A 16,692-nucleotide genomic window follows, 5' to 3' on the forward strand; every position below is an offset into this window, starting at 1 on the left:
AGAGAGAGAGAGAGAGAGAGAGGAAGGGACAGAGGGAGAGGGAGAGAGAGAATCCTGAGCAGGCTTTGTGGTGACAGCCCAGAGCCAGACACGGGGCTTGATCCCATGAACCTCGAGATCATGGCCTGAGCAGAAACCAAGAGTTGGACACTTAACCCACTCTTGGTTTAGATAGTTACATACAGGTGCACCTGTTATCGAACTATATTTTAAACATTGTACTAATTGACAAATATAGAAGACATATATCAGAGTTTCTCAGAGATTGGGATTTGGAATGTTTTCTTCCTCATGTTTTTTTCTCTATTTTTTGTCTAAGAATTTTTTATTTTTAAGTAATCTCTACCCCTAACATGGGACTCAAATTTACAATGCTGAGATTAGGAGTCACATGCTCTACTGACTGAGCCAGCCAGGTGCCCCTGTTTTATTTCTTGTTTTGTTTTATGTTTCAAATATTTATTTAGACCTTCAAACATTGTACATGATCTAAAATATTCGATTTTAATATTTTAAATATTAAATATTCAATTTTAACTTTATAGTAATTATAGAAAAAACCCACTGTTCCTAAGGAGCCAGCTTGCAAAGGGCAGGGAATAAAAAGCCAGAAGGTTACATTAAGATGGTGCCTTATTCACCATATTCAAAAAGGAATGAAAATTGCTTAAATATAAAAGAAATCTTATCTGAGAGGAAAATAAAGAATGACTTTTCTAAAAAGGAGACATGTTTAAACCATGTCTACCGTAATAGTGGAGATGTAATACTGACCCTGATAATCATACCATGTTCATTCTTTACCAAATTCTTTAGGCTTTTAAATGTCATTTTCTTGTATTACTTTAACCAAAATCATGGTCAGTCCACCATCTGGACATTTTCATAGTGATGACACTTGGATGCATCTAATCAAAATTCAGCAACTAACTGTTAAAAAAGTAGAAATAAAGCCGCTCCACTGCTCATGCTCTTTCTGCCTCTCTCTCTCTCAAAAATAAACATTAAAATTAAAAAAATTTTTTTCAAATGTTTATTTATTTTTGAGAGAGAGACCAGAGCATGAGTGGCGGAGGGGCAGAGAGAGAGGGAAACACAGAATCCGAAGCAGGCTCCAGGCTCTGAGCTGTCAGCACAGAGCCTGATGCACGGCTTGAACTCACGAATCGTGAGATCATGACCTGAGCCAAAGTAAGACATTTAACGACTGAGCCACCCAGGTGCCCCAAACATTAAACATTTTTAAAATAACTGGTTTATTCTTTTTTTAAAAGTTTTTATTTTAATCACCCAGTACTCATCATGACAAGTGCGCTCCTTAATCCTCATCACATATTTCACCCATCACCCACTCACCTTCCTTCTGGTAACCATCAATTTGTTCTCTGTAGTTGAGTCTCTTTCTTGATTCATCTCCCTCTTTTTTTTCTCTTTGCTCCTTTGTTTCATTTCTTAAATTCCACATATGTGTGAAATCATATGGCATCTGTCTTTGTCTGATTGACTTATTTCACTTAGCATTAATATTCTCTAGCTCTCTCCATGTTGTTGCAAATGGCAAGATTTCATTCTTTTTTTTTAAAAATTTTTTTTTTCAACGTTTATTTATTTTTGGGACAGAGAGAGACAGAGCATGAACGGGGGAGGGGCAGAGAGAGAGGGAGACACAGAATCGGAAACAGGCTCCAGGCTCTGAACCATCAGCCCAGAGCCTGACGCGGGGCTCGAACTCACGGACCGCGAGATCGTGACCTGGCTGAAGTCGGACGCTTAACCGACTGCGCCACCCAGGCGCCCCAAGATTTCATTCTTTTATATACATATATATCACATCTTCTTGATCCATTCATCAATCAGTGGACTCTTGGGCTACTTCCATATCTTGGCTATTGTAAATAATAGGGGTGCATATAAATATAGGGGTGCATGTATCCCTTTTAATTACTGTTTTTATATTCCTTAGGTAAATACCCAGTAGTGTGATCGTTGGATCCTGGGGTAGTTCTATTTTTAACTTTTTGAAGAACCCCTGTACTATTTTCCAGAGTGGCTGCACCAGTTTACATTCCTACCAACAGTGTAAGAGGATTCCTTTTTCTCTACATCTCCACCAACACTTGTCTTTCTGGGTTTGATTTTAGGCATTCTGAGAGATGTGAGGGGATATCTCATGGTGTTCTGATTTGCATTTCCCTGGCAATGAATGATGTTGAGCATCTTTTCATGTGTCTGTTGGCCACCTGTATGTCTTTTTTGGAGAAATGTCTGTTCATGTCTTCTGCTCATTTTTTAATTGGATTATTTGGTTTTTTGGGTGTTGTTTTATAAGTACTTTGGCTATTTTGGATACTAACCCTTTATTGGATATGTCATTTGCAAATATCTTCTCCCATTCCATAGGCTGCCTTTTAGTTTTGTTGATTGTTTCCTTTGCTGTGCAGAAGGTTTTTATTCTGATGTAGTTCCAATAGTTTATTTTTGCTTTTGTTTCCCTTACCTCAGGGGATCTAGCCTAGAAAAAAGTTGCTATGGCCAATGTCAGCGAAATTACCGTCTGTGCTTTCTGCTAGGATTTTTATGGTTTCACATGTCACATTTAGGTCTTTAATACATTTTGAGTTTATTTTTGTGTATGATATAAGACAGTGGTCCAGTTTCATTCTTTTGCTTGTAGCTCTCAAGTTTTCCCAACTTCATTTGTTGAAATGAATGTGTTTTTGGAATTTCCATTGGATACTCTTTCCTGCTTCATTGAAGATCAGGTGACCATAGGGTTGAGGGTCCATTTCTGTGTCCTCTACTCTACTCCATTGATTTATGTGTCTAATTTTGTGCTAGTATCATACTGTTTTGATTGCTACAACTTTGTAATATAACTTGAATTGTGATGCCTTAACTTAGCTTTTCTTTTTCAAGATTGCTTTGGCTATTCAGGGTCTTTTGTAGTTCCATACAAATTTTAACATTTTAAAAAAGACTTTGTTTTAAAGAAATTTCTATACCCAACGTGGGGCTCAGACTCGCAACCCTAAGATCAAGGCCCAACTGAGCCAGACAGGCACCGCCATGCAAATTTTAGGATTGTTTTTTCCAGTTCTGTGAAATATGCTGTTGCTGTTTTGATAGGGACTGCATTACATGGGTAGATGGCTTGGGGTGGTATAGACATTTAAACAAAATTTGTTCTTCCAATCCATTAGCATGGAGTATCTTTCCATTTCTTTGGGTTGTCTTCAATTTCTTTCATCAGTGTTTTAGAGTTTTCAGAGTATGGGTCTTTCATCTCTTTGGTTAGGTTTATTCCTAGGTATCTTATTATTTTTGGTACAACTGTAAATGGGATTCTTTTCTTAATTTCTCATACAGATGTTTCATTATTGGTATATAGAAATGCAACAGATTTATGTGCATTGATTTTGTATCCTGATACTTTACTGAATTCATTTATCAGTTCTAGCCATTTTTTGATGAAGTCTTTTGGGTTTTCTCTATACATGGTATCATGTCATTTGCAAATAGTGGAAGTTTTAGTTCTTCCTTACTGATTTGGAGTACTGATTTAGTTCTTCCTTACTGAAAGGCTCCCCATTGACGATGATGTTAGTTGTGGATTTTTCATATTCGTTGGTTTATTCTTATCTACTAAGAAATAATAGAGAGATGTGATAAGTTTAATAATTTCAATGTAATATGAAATCTACAATGTATATTTAAATGTTCATTAAAGGAGCATGGCATATTGGTGAGTGCTGATTTCCATTTCATCTCTTTGGTTGGTTATCATTACAAATAATAACTTATTGGACATAAGTTATTTTTCTTATTACAGCTAGGAATTGGAATTACATGAACAGAATAGGAATAATAAGGGGGAAAGTTGATAGGAAAAAACTCAAATGAGATTAATTTATACTGTGAATCTCATAGTAAGAAATAAAGAATAAAACAAACTGGGTATTTCTGAGAAGCCTTAGAAATCACAGTCCATGCAGGCTGGTTCTGTTGCTGCCTGTTAATACGCTGGCCACTTTCTGAACTCAAATTGAGAAAGTCATTATTTTTCTTTGTTGGTTGTAATTCTGCTGATGCTGGTACTCTTATTATAGCAGTCCTGTAACTCAGTTGGCTAGGATTGATTTGTAGACTCTGGGTCTTTATTGATAACCTTTACTGACCTTGTCAGATTCACAGATCCTCATTATGACCAAAGTCCAAAGTGCTTCATGAAACAAAATGTTTTGGCACAAGCTTGTGATTCTGTGAACACTGGACTGAATAGAGTTGCCCTGCAATGAGAGACCATTGCTACCTAAACCAACAATTTTCCTTGAAAACCCAGTGTAAAATGTGTACATATATGTATTTGTTTCTTCTCCAGCAGGGCACATCTTGCTTCCTATTCCTGCATTCTCTGTACTCCAAGGAAATTAAAGCATGCCTTGAATTCTGATAATGACTGCATCAACACACAAAAAAAATGCTAAATTGTATCCATCTCAGTGTTGACACAGATTGAGGTCTTTTATAGCTTTTACAGCAAAATTGAATTCCTGCATAAAAAAATTGTTTCATGCAATAAACCTTTTACCTTTTACCTTTGGTTACTTCTCATTGAATTTAGAGAATTATGTTTTGAGAATATGAATGTGTTAGTGAAGAAAATAATGTTTTGAAACCCAGAGGAGCATCTTTTTATTGGTATTCATAAAAATCAAGTTCTTATTTCCTGGAAGAGGAAAGCAAATGATGACATTCCCTGCAGTAACTTCATCAATTAGTTCATAAATTTCCCTGAGTATCCACCCACAGTGTGTAGAAGCCTACTTTACATGCTCTGGAGCATTAGGAGAAAAATACTGGAGGAGGTGTTTTGCCCCCAAGGATTGTAATTTTTCTTAATATTAAATGAGAAACATATAAGAACACAATGTTTGTGTGTACATACACACATATCTACGTTATCTATTTTCATCATCATCGTCATCATTATTGAACTTCTGCAGCTAAATACAGAGATTATAACCAGGGGTGCTGGTTGTGTTTAGGACAAAGGGGAAGAACTGGGTTGGAAAGTGCAGTTAACATAATTTTTAAAAGTCTCTGCTACTATTGTCATAGTCCTCTACTTCTTCCTTTTCAAGGCAATGCCTTAGTTTGACCATGTATCAGACTTTAAATAGACATAGGTGACTCTCCTACAGCAAGAGTAGAGAAAGAACTTGCAGCAGGAGAGTAACAAAGGACCTACTCAGACCTTCAGTGTTCCCCTTTTTATTTTACGAAGGACTGTAGTCTGGAGTTGACACTGGCAGAAGAATTTGTGATGTCTTTTAGTGTACCCACTATTTTTTTTCCCAAGGTGTCTTACTAGTTGGGATCTAAAGACCAAGCTGATATCTCAAGGAGGACCTCTGACACTTAGTGCAGAAGCCACTCCTGTTTTATAGAGCTGTCCACCAGGATACTTGTAGCTCTCCCCTGCCACCTAGACACCTAGACTTTCTTAGGAACATCCCAGGATACCAGTACATTTTTCCAAACCTGGAGCCTTGAAAAAAAATAAGACCTTGAAAAATCTTTTCCTTCCAGTAGGCTTCTTGTCTCCTTATAAAAGTAACCACCCTGGGGCGCCTGGGTGGCGCAGTCGGTTAAGCGTCCGACTTCAGCCAGGTCACGATCTCGCGGTCCGTGAGTTCGAGCCCCGCGTCGGGCTCTGGGCTGATGGCTCAGAGCCTGGAGCCTGTTTCCGATTCTGTGTCTCCCTCTCTCTCTGCCCCTTCCCTGTTCATGCTCTGTCTCTCTCTGTCCCAAAAATAAATAAACGTTGAAAAAAAAAAAAAAGACATTTAAAAAAAAAAAAAAAAAAAGTAACCACCCATTTAAAAAAAAATTCAAGCTCTACATAGTAATAGCAGTGGAGGTGTGTGTGACGCCTTCAGATTCACCAAGACCTTACTAAACCAGAGGCATGTTAAACCTGCCCATCTACATCCTCTTCACCTTATACAAGACGTATAACTTAGGGAAGCTTAGGATCAAATTTAAAGCTGTCTGCTAAGTATTTTATCTGAAAATATTATGCAAAGTAATCACTTTTATGTATATATAGCCACATTTAACATCAAAACACTTTTTCAATTTTTGTTTAATCTCTCAAATACCTAAGTAAAATTGACAACTTAGGAAAGGTCTCATGTTTACCCTATGGTTTTGCCTAAATCCTAGTCCATTGTCAATGTATTTAAGTTTGAAAAAGACGGAAGTGCTAATTGGCTTGCAAAAATTACAAAACAAGTGCTTTAGAAACTCATGGGAGGAATAAAAACTTCTGTTTGGAAAATATTCAAGGAAAACTTGATGGAAGAAAGTTTATTTTGAATTTTGCCATCACCTTGTGGACATATCTTTTATCTGTGCAATGCTTCTCCCTTCCCAGCCCTTCTGTATCCATTTCAAGATGGCAGTTTGTGTGGAATTTTCAACAATGGTCAAAGGATGGATATAATGAAAGGTGTGGTGTTGAAAAAGTGCAGGTTGGGGATGCCTGGTTGGCTCAGTTGGTTAAGCATCCAACTCGTGATCTTGGTTCAGGTCATGATCTCACAGTTCATGGGTTTGAGCCCCATGTAGGGCTCTGTGCTGATGGTGATGGCACAGAGCCTGCTTGGGATTCTGTCTTTCCTTCTCGGCCCCTCCCTTGATTGTGCTCTCTCTCTCTCTCTCCCTCAAAATTAATAAAGTTAAAAAAAAGTTTAGGTTGTATTTGTAGAAAGGATAGGATGTTTTAGCTGAAATATGTCAGGTTTATGGTGTCAGGTTAAAGGAGGGGTGACACTCAAGTATGAAGAGCACAGGTGATAAGACCTTTCAGATCATACAAGTCTTTGGGAGAAGAAAGACCCTTTCTCCCACCACAAAAAGCAGACTGCAGACTTCTCTGCCTGCTTCCATTATGGTTTTTAATTTTTTAATTGTTTTAACATTTATTTATTTTTGAGACAGAGAGAGACAGAGTGTGAGCGGGAAAGGGGCAGAGAGAGAGAGGGAGACACAGAATCCGAAGCAGGCTCCAGGCTCCGAGCCATTAGCACAGAGCCTGATGCGAGACTTGAGCTCACAAACCGTGACATCATGACCTGAGCTGAAGTTGGATGCCCAACTGACTGAGCCGCCCAGGCACCCCTTTATTTTTTTTTTCAGAGGGTGAGGATATCATTGTAAGTCTGTGGATTTTTAAAAAACATAGTATCATCAGCCACTGATAGGTATAAAATATCTCATTATTTTATAAGAGATTGCAAAATGGTGATATTCTAGTTCTATCATGTCTTTGTCATGTATTAACTTACAGAATGCCAATTTTATTTTTTTCTCCTTCATCCATTTGGTCACCCTATGAATTAACTAAGTTCCCTGGAAACCAAAGTTTGAGGCAAAGTTTGCATGCTAAAGTTTTATTGGCAGATGCAATTCAAGGACAGCATGAGTGAAAGAAAAAGGGAAGCGAGGCAAGGAAGGAGGAAAAGCAAATGCAAAGAGGCATGTTACTGAGCTAGTCTAGCCTCACAGGGATATACAACTGGTTGTCTGGTCACATAGGACATCTTCCAGAGGTGTGAATCATTACCTCTTGGAACAGTCCATAGGGAGGAGAGGAGGCAAATCTATTTGCTGATGATTTCCCATATCGTGTCTCTCATTGGTCAAAACTCAGAGTTCACTTCAAGAGCTGTCAACGCCCCTAACCTTGGAAGTTGAGCTATCAAACTGCCCAGGGCAGTGTTTGGGGAAACCAGGTCCCATGCCTTAGTGTTTAACTCTATATTTGGGCCCAGAAGCAGATGGAGGAGGCAGCATCTTTATGCTCATGCTATCAGGTTGACCCGGGCACTCGGTGCCCCACAGCAGAAGATATGGCAGCCACATCCTCTGAGCCCAGCTCTTACCTCAGGGGAGGCTGAGACAGTTGCTGTGTTAGAGCAGGCAACAATGGTAGTGGTGGGGATGTCCACTGAAGAAGGGCAAGGTGAGGTACAGGCGAAGCTGTGAAAATATGGGAAGGTGCATAAGCCCAGCTTTACATTCTCTGGAGTATACTTCATACAAAAACCAGTAGGATAAATGCTTGGCTTTTTCCCTTTCAGACCATCTTTTAGAATAGTGAATTGGTTCCATAGATCCTATGATTAATGAGGTAATCAATGAGGTTCTTAATTTTGTTTTCTTTTTTTTAATAAAAATTTTTAGGTTTATTTATTTATTTTTGAGAAAGGGAGAGCATGGGCAGGGGAGGGGGGGAGAGAGAGAGAGAGAGAGAGAGAGAGAGAGAATCCCAAACAGGCTCTGCACTGTTCAGCATGGAGTCCCATGTGGGGCTTGAACTCACTAACCTTGAGATCATGACCTGAGCCGAAACCAAGAGTCAGACGCTTAACCAACTGAGCCACCCAAGCATCTCTATTTTCTTTTTTTTAAGGGTGGGTATATAATTACAAATCAGTGGGTTTTTAAACTTCTTAATTGATTTATTTCAAACCATTGAAATTTATATTTCTCATAAATGCGTATTTTATAGGTGTCCAAATTGTCTCTCTTTGGCTAGTGAAAGCCACTTCAAGTTGCTTCCTTATTCTTATTGACTTGTCTCCAAAAGTCTTTGAGAGTTCTCTTGCTCTTTGGTATGACAGGATATCTTATACGCTTCCTGTCTCAGACCTGGAAATCAGCCATTTCTGCTCTGGTTCATTTTGGTGGGAATGGTATTAAGAACCCAGATCTGGGCACTGAGGGTAAAGTAGGAGAATACTGAAGGTAAATCCAAGTGTTAGGAAGATTCTATTAAACATTTCAAAGAATAGAAAAAATAAATTCTCAACAGGAAAATTAAAATTTTGACAAGTGCATATAATGGAAATGGATCTATATTTTAAATCTAGCAGAAAATTCAAATTTTTCCTTGAGCGAATTGGCAGACTCCTATTTAAAAACTCCTTAAGGAACACCTTTCATTCAAATGATCAATCAACATTATTTTGGTACCTTCTGTTTGCAAATTATTTAGGCCCTTTGAGTGCTTCTAGGTTCTTTAAAAGCATTCACGGGTCCTGAGGATGGGACCTGGCAAACAGCCAGGAATCGGTGTACATATGTTTTACAAAGGAAGCTTAGTTAAGTATAATAGTAAGTATAAATGGGCCCGAGGAGAGTGGGGTGGAAGAGAAAATTGATTTATTTAGCAAACAGCCACTTACCTTCCATGTGGCTGGGCTCTGCCATGGAGAGTTCAAAGGTAAATTTATCTATCTATTTATTTATTTTTATTATTATTTGTATTTATTTTATTTTAATTTAATTCCAGTATAGTTAACATACAGTATTATATTAGTTTCAGGTGTACAATCTAGTGACTCAAAAATTCCACGCACCATCCAGTGCTCATCATAACAAGTGTCCTCCTTAATCCCCATCACCTATTTCCCCTGTCCCTCCCCTTGCCAACCTCCCCTCTGGTAACCATTATTTTGTTATCTAAGAGTCTGTTTCTTGGTTTGCCTCCTTTTTTATCCTTTGCTCATTTGTTTTGTTTCTCAAAGGTAAATTTAAATATAAGGTTTATCCCTCTACATATTTCTAGATAATTTGAAAGTAAGAGAAGAAAATAATTAAAATACTGCATCCTATGACGAGATGGACCTGGGGTAAGGCTTCTGGGAGAAAGAAGCATTGAATTTGGTCTTGAAGAGTGACTCCCCAGGTAGAGAAAGGCTGTTATTCTGGCAAACAGAGCACTCAAGCTATAGGAAAAAGCACATGTCAAGCCAAAGAAAAGGGGCAAGAGAATATCCCAAAGGAATGGCACAACATTTTGTGCAGGGTGTGTGAAGCAGGCCTGTGAAGAGGAGGCGAGCAAGGGTGGGCAGCCTGGAGACGCCTTAAGTAGTCAGATTGACACTGGGGTCATATGTGCCGAGCCATTTGAGAAGTAGATCAGATTGAGTTCACGTGGAAAATATCATTTACGAATGTGATTCTATTATTTCCTTCGTAGATAAGATGTTGATCTTGAAACAGCTTTGGAGCTTAGATGGACAGGGCAAAGACCACCGCGTTCTGAACAAGCCAGTGGACACTGCGAGGACAGGGGTTCGGGCTGGCGGTGTGGGGAATGCAGTTGGGAGATATGTGCTCCAGACAGCCATTAGGGTCCCAGACCTTTCTTTACTGTAGCTCTCATCTCATCCACTGTAGCTCCTCTCTTGACTTCCAGTCTTGACTCCTGAGTGACTTTTCATTAGGAACTCTCTTTTCCAGCTCCTGACTTTGCTGGTGATTTTCGAGTGGCCGAATCTTCTAGGACAAGGATCACTAGTTACTAGTGCAAGCAAGCCGTCTTTGGGTCCTGAACTCTCACCTGGTAGATCTTTGAGCTGATAAGAGTACAGACCTATAGCAGGGTTTTAAGATGGATCCCTTTGAGGATAGGAACTTTCTTTTTTTTTTTTTTTTTAATTTTTTTTTTCAATGTTTATTTATTTTTGGGACAGAGAGAGACAGAGCATGAACGGGGGAGGGGCAGAGAGAGAGGGAGACACAGAATCGGAAACAGGCTCCAGGCTCTGAGCCATCAGCCCAGAGCCCGTCGCGGGGCTCGAACTCACGGACCGCGAGATCGTGACCTGGCTGAAGTCGGACGCTTAACCGACTGCGCCACCCAGGCGCCCCTGAGGGTAGGAACTTTCATGCAAAGCTGAGTTTAAGGTCTGACAAATAAGGCTCTGTGGACAGTGTCACACTATTTGTATTCGGATAATCTAAGTCTCATAATAAAGACACTCCAAAATAGCATGAATTTAACGAAACAATATCAATAATAATAATAATAATAATAGTTTTTTAATGTTTATTTGTGTGTAAGAGAGAGACAGAGGGACAGAGTGCAAGTGGGGAGGGGCAGAGAGAGAGAGGGAGACACAGAATCCGAAGCAGGTTCCAGTTTCTGAGCTGTCAGCACAGAGTCCGATGCGGGGCTCGAACTCACGAACTGTGAGATCATGACCTGAGCTGAAATCGGACACTTAACCGACTGAGCCACTCAGGCACCCCACTAGTTTTTTTTTTTTTTAAGTTTCTTTCTCTCATCTAGTCGTTTCAAAGTGAGTGTGGCAGGTCAGTGTGCTAGCTTTGTTCATCTGAGGACCCAGGTTGGTTCCAAGTCATGGCTCTGCCATCTCCTGGCTGATATGCCTTCAGCTTCAGTGTGCATAGGAAGTCCCCAAGGATTTTGTTAAAATGCAGATTATATTTTAGAAGGTCTGGCGTGGGACCTGAGATTCTGCATTTCTAACAGTTCCCTGATGATGCAGTGCTACTGTTCCCTGACCTCCTTGGGGTAGCAAGACCCTCGGGCGTTATTATTGCCTACATTGTCAAAGCTGAGCCACTGACACATCCGGGGTCTGCCCCACAGGAAAGGGAGAGGCAGGGTGGCAGAGGTCCCTTTGATGACTTGGAGGTGGAACATATCACATCTGCTCACATTCCTTGGGTGAAATCTCTATTACATAGCCACACTTCACTGCAAGAACATCTGGGAAGTGTAATCTTGCTGGGCAGCCGTGTGCACAGCTACAATTCTATTACTTTTGAAGAATAAGGAGCAGATGTTGGCAGACAGCTCCCAGTCCCTGTCATATTACTCTATCTCAAGTTCCCTTGTGCACCTCCCAGAGACCAAGGAAGGTGAGGCGTACCCAGAGAGGTGTCCAGGATGCTTTCCAGACCTGCACTTCACAGCATTCTTTCTTTCAGCACCTTCTCGAATCCTCTGGAATTTCCTGAGTACAGAGGTGGTCTCTTTGGGAGAGAATGCATGAACAGACTTTCTTTCTACTTTCATGACTTGGAAAGTGAACAAAATGACCAGATTATACTTCAAGATCGACGTGTTTAATGCTTCCTGTTTTGGCGAGAATAAATCGATGCTTCAAACCCAGTATCACATCATCCCAGCAAAGACAGTCTTGCTGGGCTGGATCAACTGTGCCTGCAGGTTTTCCCATCCAGTGAGTGAGATAAAATAATAAACGAGTCCAGGCCGTTGGCAAGATGCACAGGCAGTCTGAGAATGAATCATAATCACAGTACATTTACAATAAAGCCCCAGTTTATATGCAGACAGACAACAACATTAGATGGTCAAATAGCTCAAGGATGAAAATGAAAATTGAATGAGAAACTTATTGTTTATGAGGCATGATATTTGTCCTACTATTTTTATTTACCTGATTGAAAAGTGGCCAGCTTATTCACTGAAGGAAAATTTCATTTCCTGATACTCTTCTCAATACTCGAGCAAATGAAATAGAATTAACTAAAAATGGAATGATATAATCTGCTTTAGCCAAAAGGCTAGAAGGGCAAGGAATGATTGAGTAAGCACTCCATGGCTACTCTAATATGTCCCGAATAAATGAATGTGTAGCGAGAGATACTAAGCGACTCTCTGAAAAAAAAATTAAATATGTATATTATCCCCTCAAAGTACAGACCAAGGGAACAATGAGCCTTTAGTTGGATTTTCTCCCCAGCATGGTATTTCTATGCTGTCTTTCACTGAAATAAAAAAATCTCAAAATAAGAAGAAACCCTGAAATATTCCTTTTGAAATCAAATAAGGCTATTGCATGCTTGCATTAGCCCCAACAGTTGCTTCCAATTATTGTGACCAAATTGTCTCATCTGCGTTTTTTAGAGAAACAATATTTATATTTCAGGAGGAAAACTGAGAATTGAATCATTTTATGTAGATGTTTGGGACCGCAGCAGCAGTCTAGAAGAGACGGAAGAATTCTCCCTAGATTATGAGTCAAAGGATGCAGATTTACATCCCAGCCACTTTGTTTTCAAGTAATCACGATAATGATGACAATAGCAACAAAGAAGATGCTGATGACAACGACAATAGCCGGCATCTGTAGAGCCCTTACTGAGGACATGGCACACTGTTTAAAAGCTTTCATGTTGACACATGAATTGTCCTAGAAGCTCTTTGAGGCAAGTAATATTATAATCCCCACTTTACAGATGAGAAAAAATGAGGCAGAGATGCTACTAACCACCCCCCCCCCCCCCACCGCCCGAGGTCCTATAGCTAGTATAGCAGACAATGTTCACCCAAAACCTGTTTCTTCCTCCTGGACACAAAGCCAACCTGACATTTCCCAGCCTCTTTGGCACTAAGAGCGGCCCCTGGACCAAGTACCAGCTGATGGAATAGGAGAGATGTGTGCCATTTTTAGAAGCTGGTGTGCCCCCCCCCCCGCCCCCCGCCATGCACCTGTCGCTGGCTAGATGAAGATGATGATGAGGCACTGGGGGGTAGCAGAGCCATGGGTGGAAGGGGTCTAGGTTCCTGAATCACTCCCATCAATCAGGAACAGCCTCCTTGGAGACTAACATAGATGAAAAACAAACCTATACTTTGTCTGAACTGTTATACTTTCAGGGGTCTACCTGTTACCATGGGATAGCCAGCACTAGCTAACACTGCAGGAAGTGGTGGAATCTGAATTTGAATTCAGGTAGTCTGGCTGCAGAGTCTACCTTGGTTCTATCACTTATCCTACTTCTCTGTTTGAAAAATGGCAGTGACTGTTACAAGCCTTTTCTCCAGGCTTCTAAGCTGACATCCTGAGGTCTTCAGAAGAAGACTGAATTCTGTAGAGTTTCTGAGACAATCTAGGACAGGGTAAGAGGTGCCCAGTGAGGTGTTCTGCATTCTACCCAGAGTCAGAGGCTGGCCATAGCTAGGGCCATGATACTTTCTCTCTCTGGGGACCTTAGTCATCCATCAACTGGGCTTCTCTGTAGGCTCTAGGATGTTCTTCCTGCTATTCCCCATCTCCAGATGAGATGTCTTCTGGCCCAGGCCAGATGCAGGATATCCCTTCTCTGTAATGTGTGCCATGGTTTTCACTTGAGGGGGGTTGCGTGTTACATGGCCAGTTCAAGGGCACCTGGGTGGCTCAGTCGGTTGAGCGTCTGACTTCGGCTCAGACCATGATCTCGCAGTTCTCGAGTTTGAGCCCCACATGGGGCTCACTGCTGTTAGCACAGAGTCTGCTTTGGATCCTGTCTCCCTCTCTCTGCCCCTGCTTCACTTGTGCTCTCTCTCTCTCAAAAATAAATAAACATTAAAAAATTTTTTAAAATGCTACTTGTCCTAACTCCAGTCCTTCCCACTATAGCTTTTTCCTATCTCCCACTTGTCTGCTTCTGAGAGCCCAGTGTAGCATAAGCCAACTTGCCTGGCTTTTCACCCTAACAGTATTTGTCCTGTCTACATGGAAGGGTTATTATAAGGATGATTGTAGGTATACAAAGGTATATATTTGTGTCGCAAATATATAGCATGAAATTAGTAACATGTTTAAATCTTTAAAAAAAAAAAATTCCATGTAAAAGAGGCAATTTTATTTTTTCAAATAGATATTATTTGAAGAAATCACCCAAATATATTTTAAATTATAGTTTTTAAAATTTGATTTTGCAGGTAAAATTAATCAAATACACTATGTGTTACATGAGCATTTTAGAAAGAAGTGAAGTGAAAACTGAATATGATGTTGGAGTATAAAAGTAATTACCAAAGATCAAAATTGGAAAGTGTTAATAACTGAAAATAACACATTCACTGACAATTCTTAATGGCAAAGACTGCTGGTTCCTTTGTGGTTTCTTTTATGCTGAATTATGGCACTGAAGCAAACTGTTAATTACAAAAGGCGGAGATGAAGTCTTCTCGACACAGACCTATAACTTTTGGTTGCTCATCTTTGGCAGATGCTGTCCTGGGGCATCATAGGATCTACCCATGGGGTTGAAAGTATTTCCATATACTCACTTTAGTTCATGAGGAAAGAGCTGTTTTCTATATCCACTCATTCTGGTTGATTTTCAGGAATCAGGTTTCAGCTTCCAGGTAAAGCAAATTCAGAATGAATAAAGTAGAAACACCAAGATGGAGAGGGTGCTTTTTATAATATATTATATATAACAACACTTTATTTATATAATAAGTGTATTAAATATTATAACATATCAGATATATTTTTATTTTGGAGCATTTCTTGATTTATAGAAAATTGCAAATATAGAACAGGGAGTTCCTATATACTCTTCATTTGCTTCCCCTGATGTTAACATCTTACATAATCTATGATATATTTGTCAAACTAAGAAATTAACATTGGAATACTCTTAACAAAACTGCAGACCTTATTCAGATTTAACAAGCTTTCCCACTACTATCCCTTGTCTGGTCCAGGGTCCCGTCCAAGATGTCCTGTTGCATCTGGTTGTCATGTCTCCCTGATCTCCTTTGGTCTGGGACAGTTTCTGTCTTTCTTTGTTTATCTTGGCCTTGATAGTTTTGAAGAGTACTGGTCAGGCATTTTATAGATTGCACCTCAGTTGTGGTTTGTCTGATGTTTCCTCATGACTAGAGTGGGGTTAAGGGTTTGGGGGACAAATATTAAGAGGGAAAGTGTCATTCTCATCACATCATATCAGAGAGTACACATGATGAATTTGGCTTATCATGAGTGATATTAACCTTGACCACCTGGCCAGGGTCATATTTGCTAGTTTGTTCCTCTGTAAAGTTACTTCCCCCACCTTGCCATGGTCTTGTCCTTTGGAAGCACATAGAGATGGGAATTGGAGGTGTGGGGGAAAGAAGATTAAGCTTTATTTACTTGAGGCTGGAGTATCTGTATACATTATCTTCCTTTGTAAGGAACATTTTAAGGAAGATTTGTCTGTTCTCCTACATTTATTTCCTCAATCACTTATTTTTATCAGTACGGACCCATGGATATTTATGTTACACTTTGGGTTATAACCCAATGTCATGTTATTGATTTCTTTGCTGAAATTATTGCAGCTTTGTCCACTAGGAGCTCTTTCAGATTCATTCTTGAGTCCCTTTAACATGCCCTATCTTTTAAATTTGTTTTTTTTTTTTTCTGCACTTTCTTCCTTTCTGGCACTGAAAGATTCTTCCCATTGATCTTGAATTTTCATTGCCTAAAATCAGCTATTATTTTAAGAAACCCTGGTTGCTTTTATTGGAGAATCATGTCTTATATTTAATAGTACTCTAGGGGGACCTGGGTGTCTCAGTCGGTTAAGTGTCTGACTTCGGCTCATGTCATGATCTCACAGCTGGTGAGTTCGAGCCCCACATCAGGATCTGTGCTGACAGCTTAGAACCTGGAGCTTACTTAGCATTCTGTGTCCCCTTCTCTCTCTTCCCCTCCCCCACTCATGCTCTCTCTCTCTCTCTCTCTCTCTCAAAAATAAATAAAACATTTCAAAAATTAAAAAAAAATAATAGTACTCCAGATGCTTTAACAGTGTTCTCTACAGAGAAAACCTTGGCACAAAGTGGATCCACCTTGGACCCAGACTGGGAATTAAAACACAGTACTATTAAGTGGCCCTCCAAGGGGCTAGTGGGCATGGTTCCACAGGATTTGAATTGTGTGTGAGGTATCAGAGACACCTCTTCTTGGCCTCTTAGAATTGATGCGGAGAAAGGCGAATCCTTTTTGCCCAGGCTCTCAACAGGAATTAGGATGCCAAATATAAATATATCTAAATCAAATATGCCTTTGTGGTTGTTATCTGTGA

General features: G+C 39.9%; 1 long non-coding RNA gene across 1 annotated transcript in view; it reads left to right on the forward strand.

The window, feature by feature from the left end:
- Positions 1-16,692, forward strand: part of LOC147581121 (uncharacterized) — a 154,212-nt gene that overhangs the window by 35,431 nt on the left and 102,089 nt on the right. The window lies entirely within an intron of this gene.

This window comes from Puma concolor, chromosome B2 (assembly GCF_028749965.1).
Source record: "Puma concolor isolate L17-30 chromosome B2, mPumCon1.1.hap2, whole genome shotgun sequence".
Classification (NCBI taxonomy): domain Eukaryota; kingdom Metazoa; phylum Chordata; class Mammalia; order Carnivora; family Felidae; genus Puma; species Puma concolor.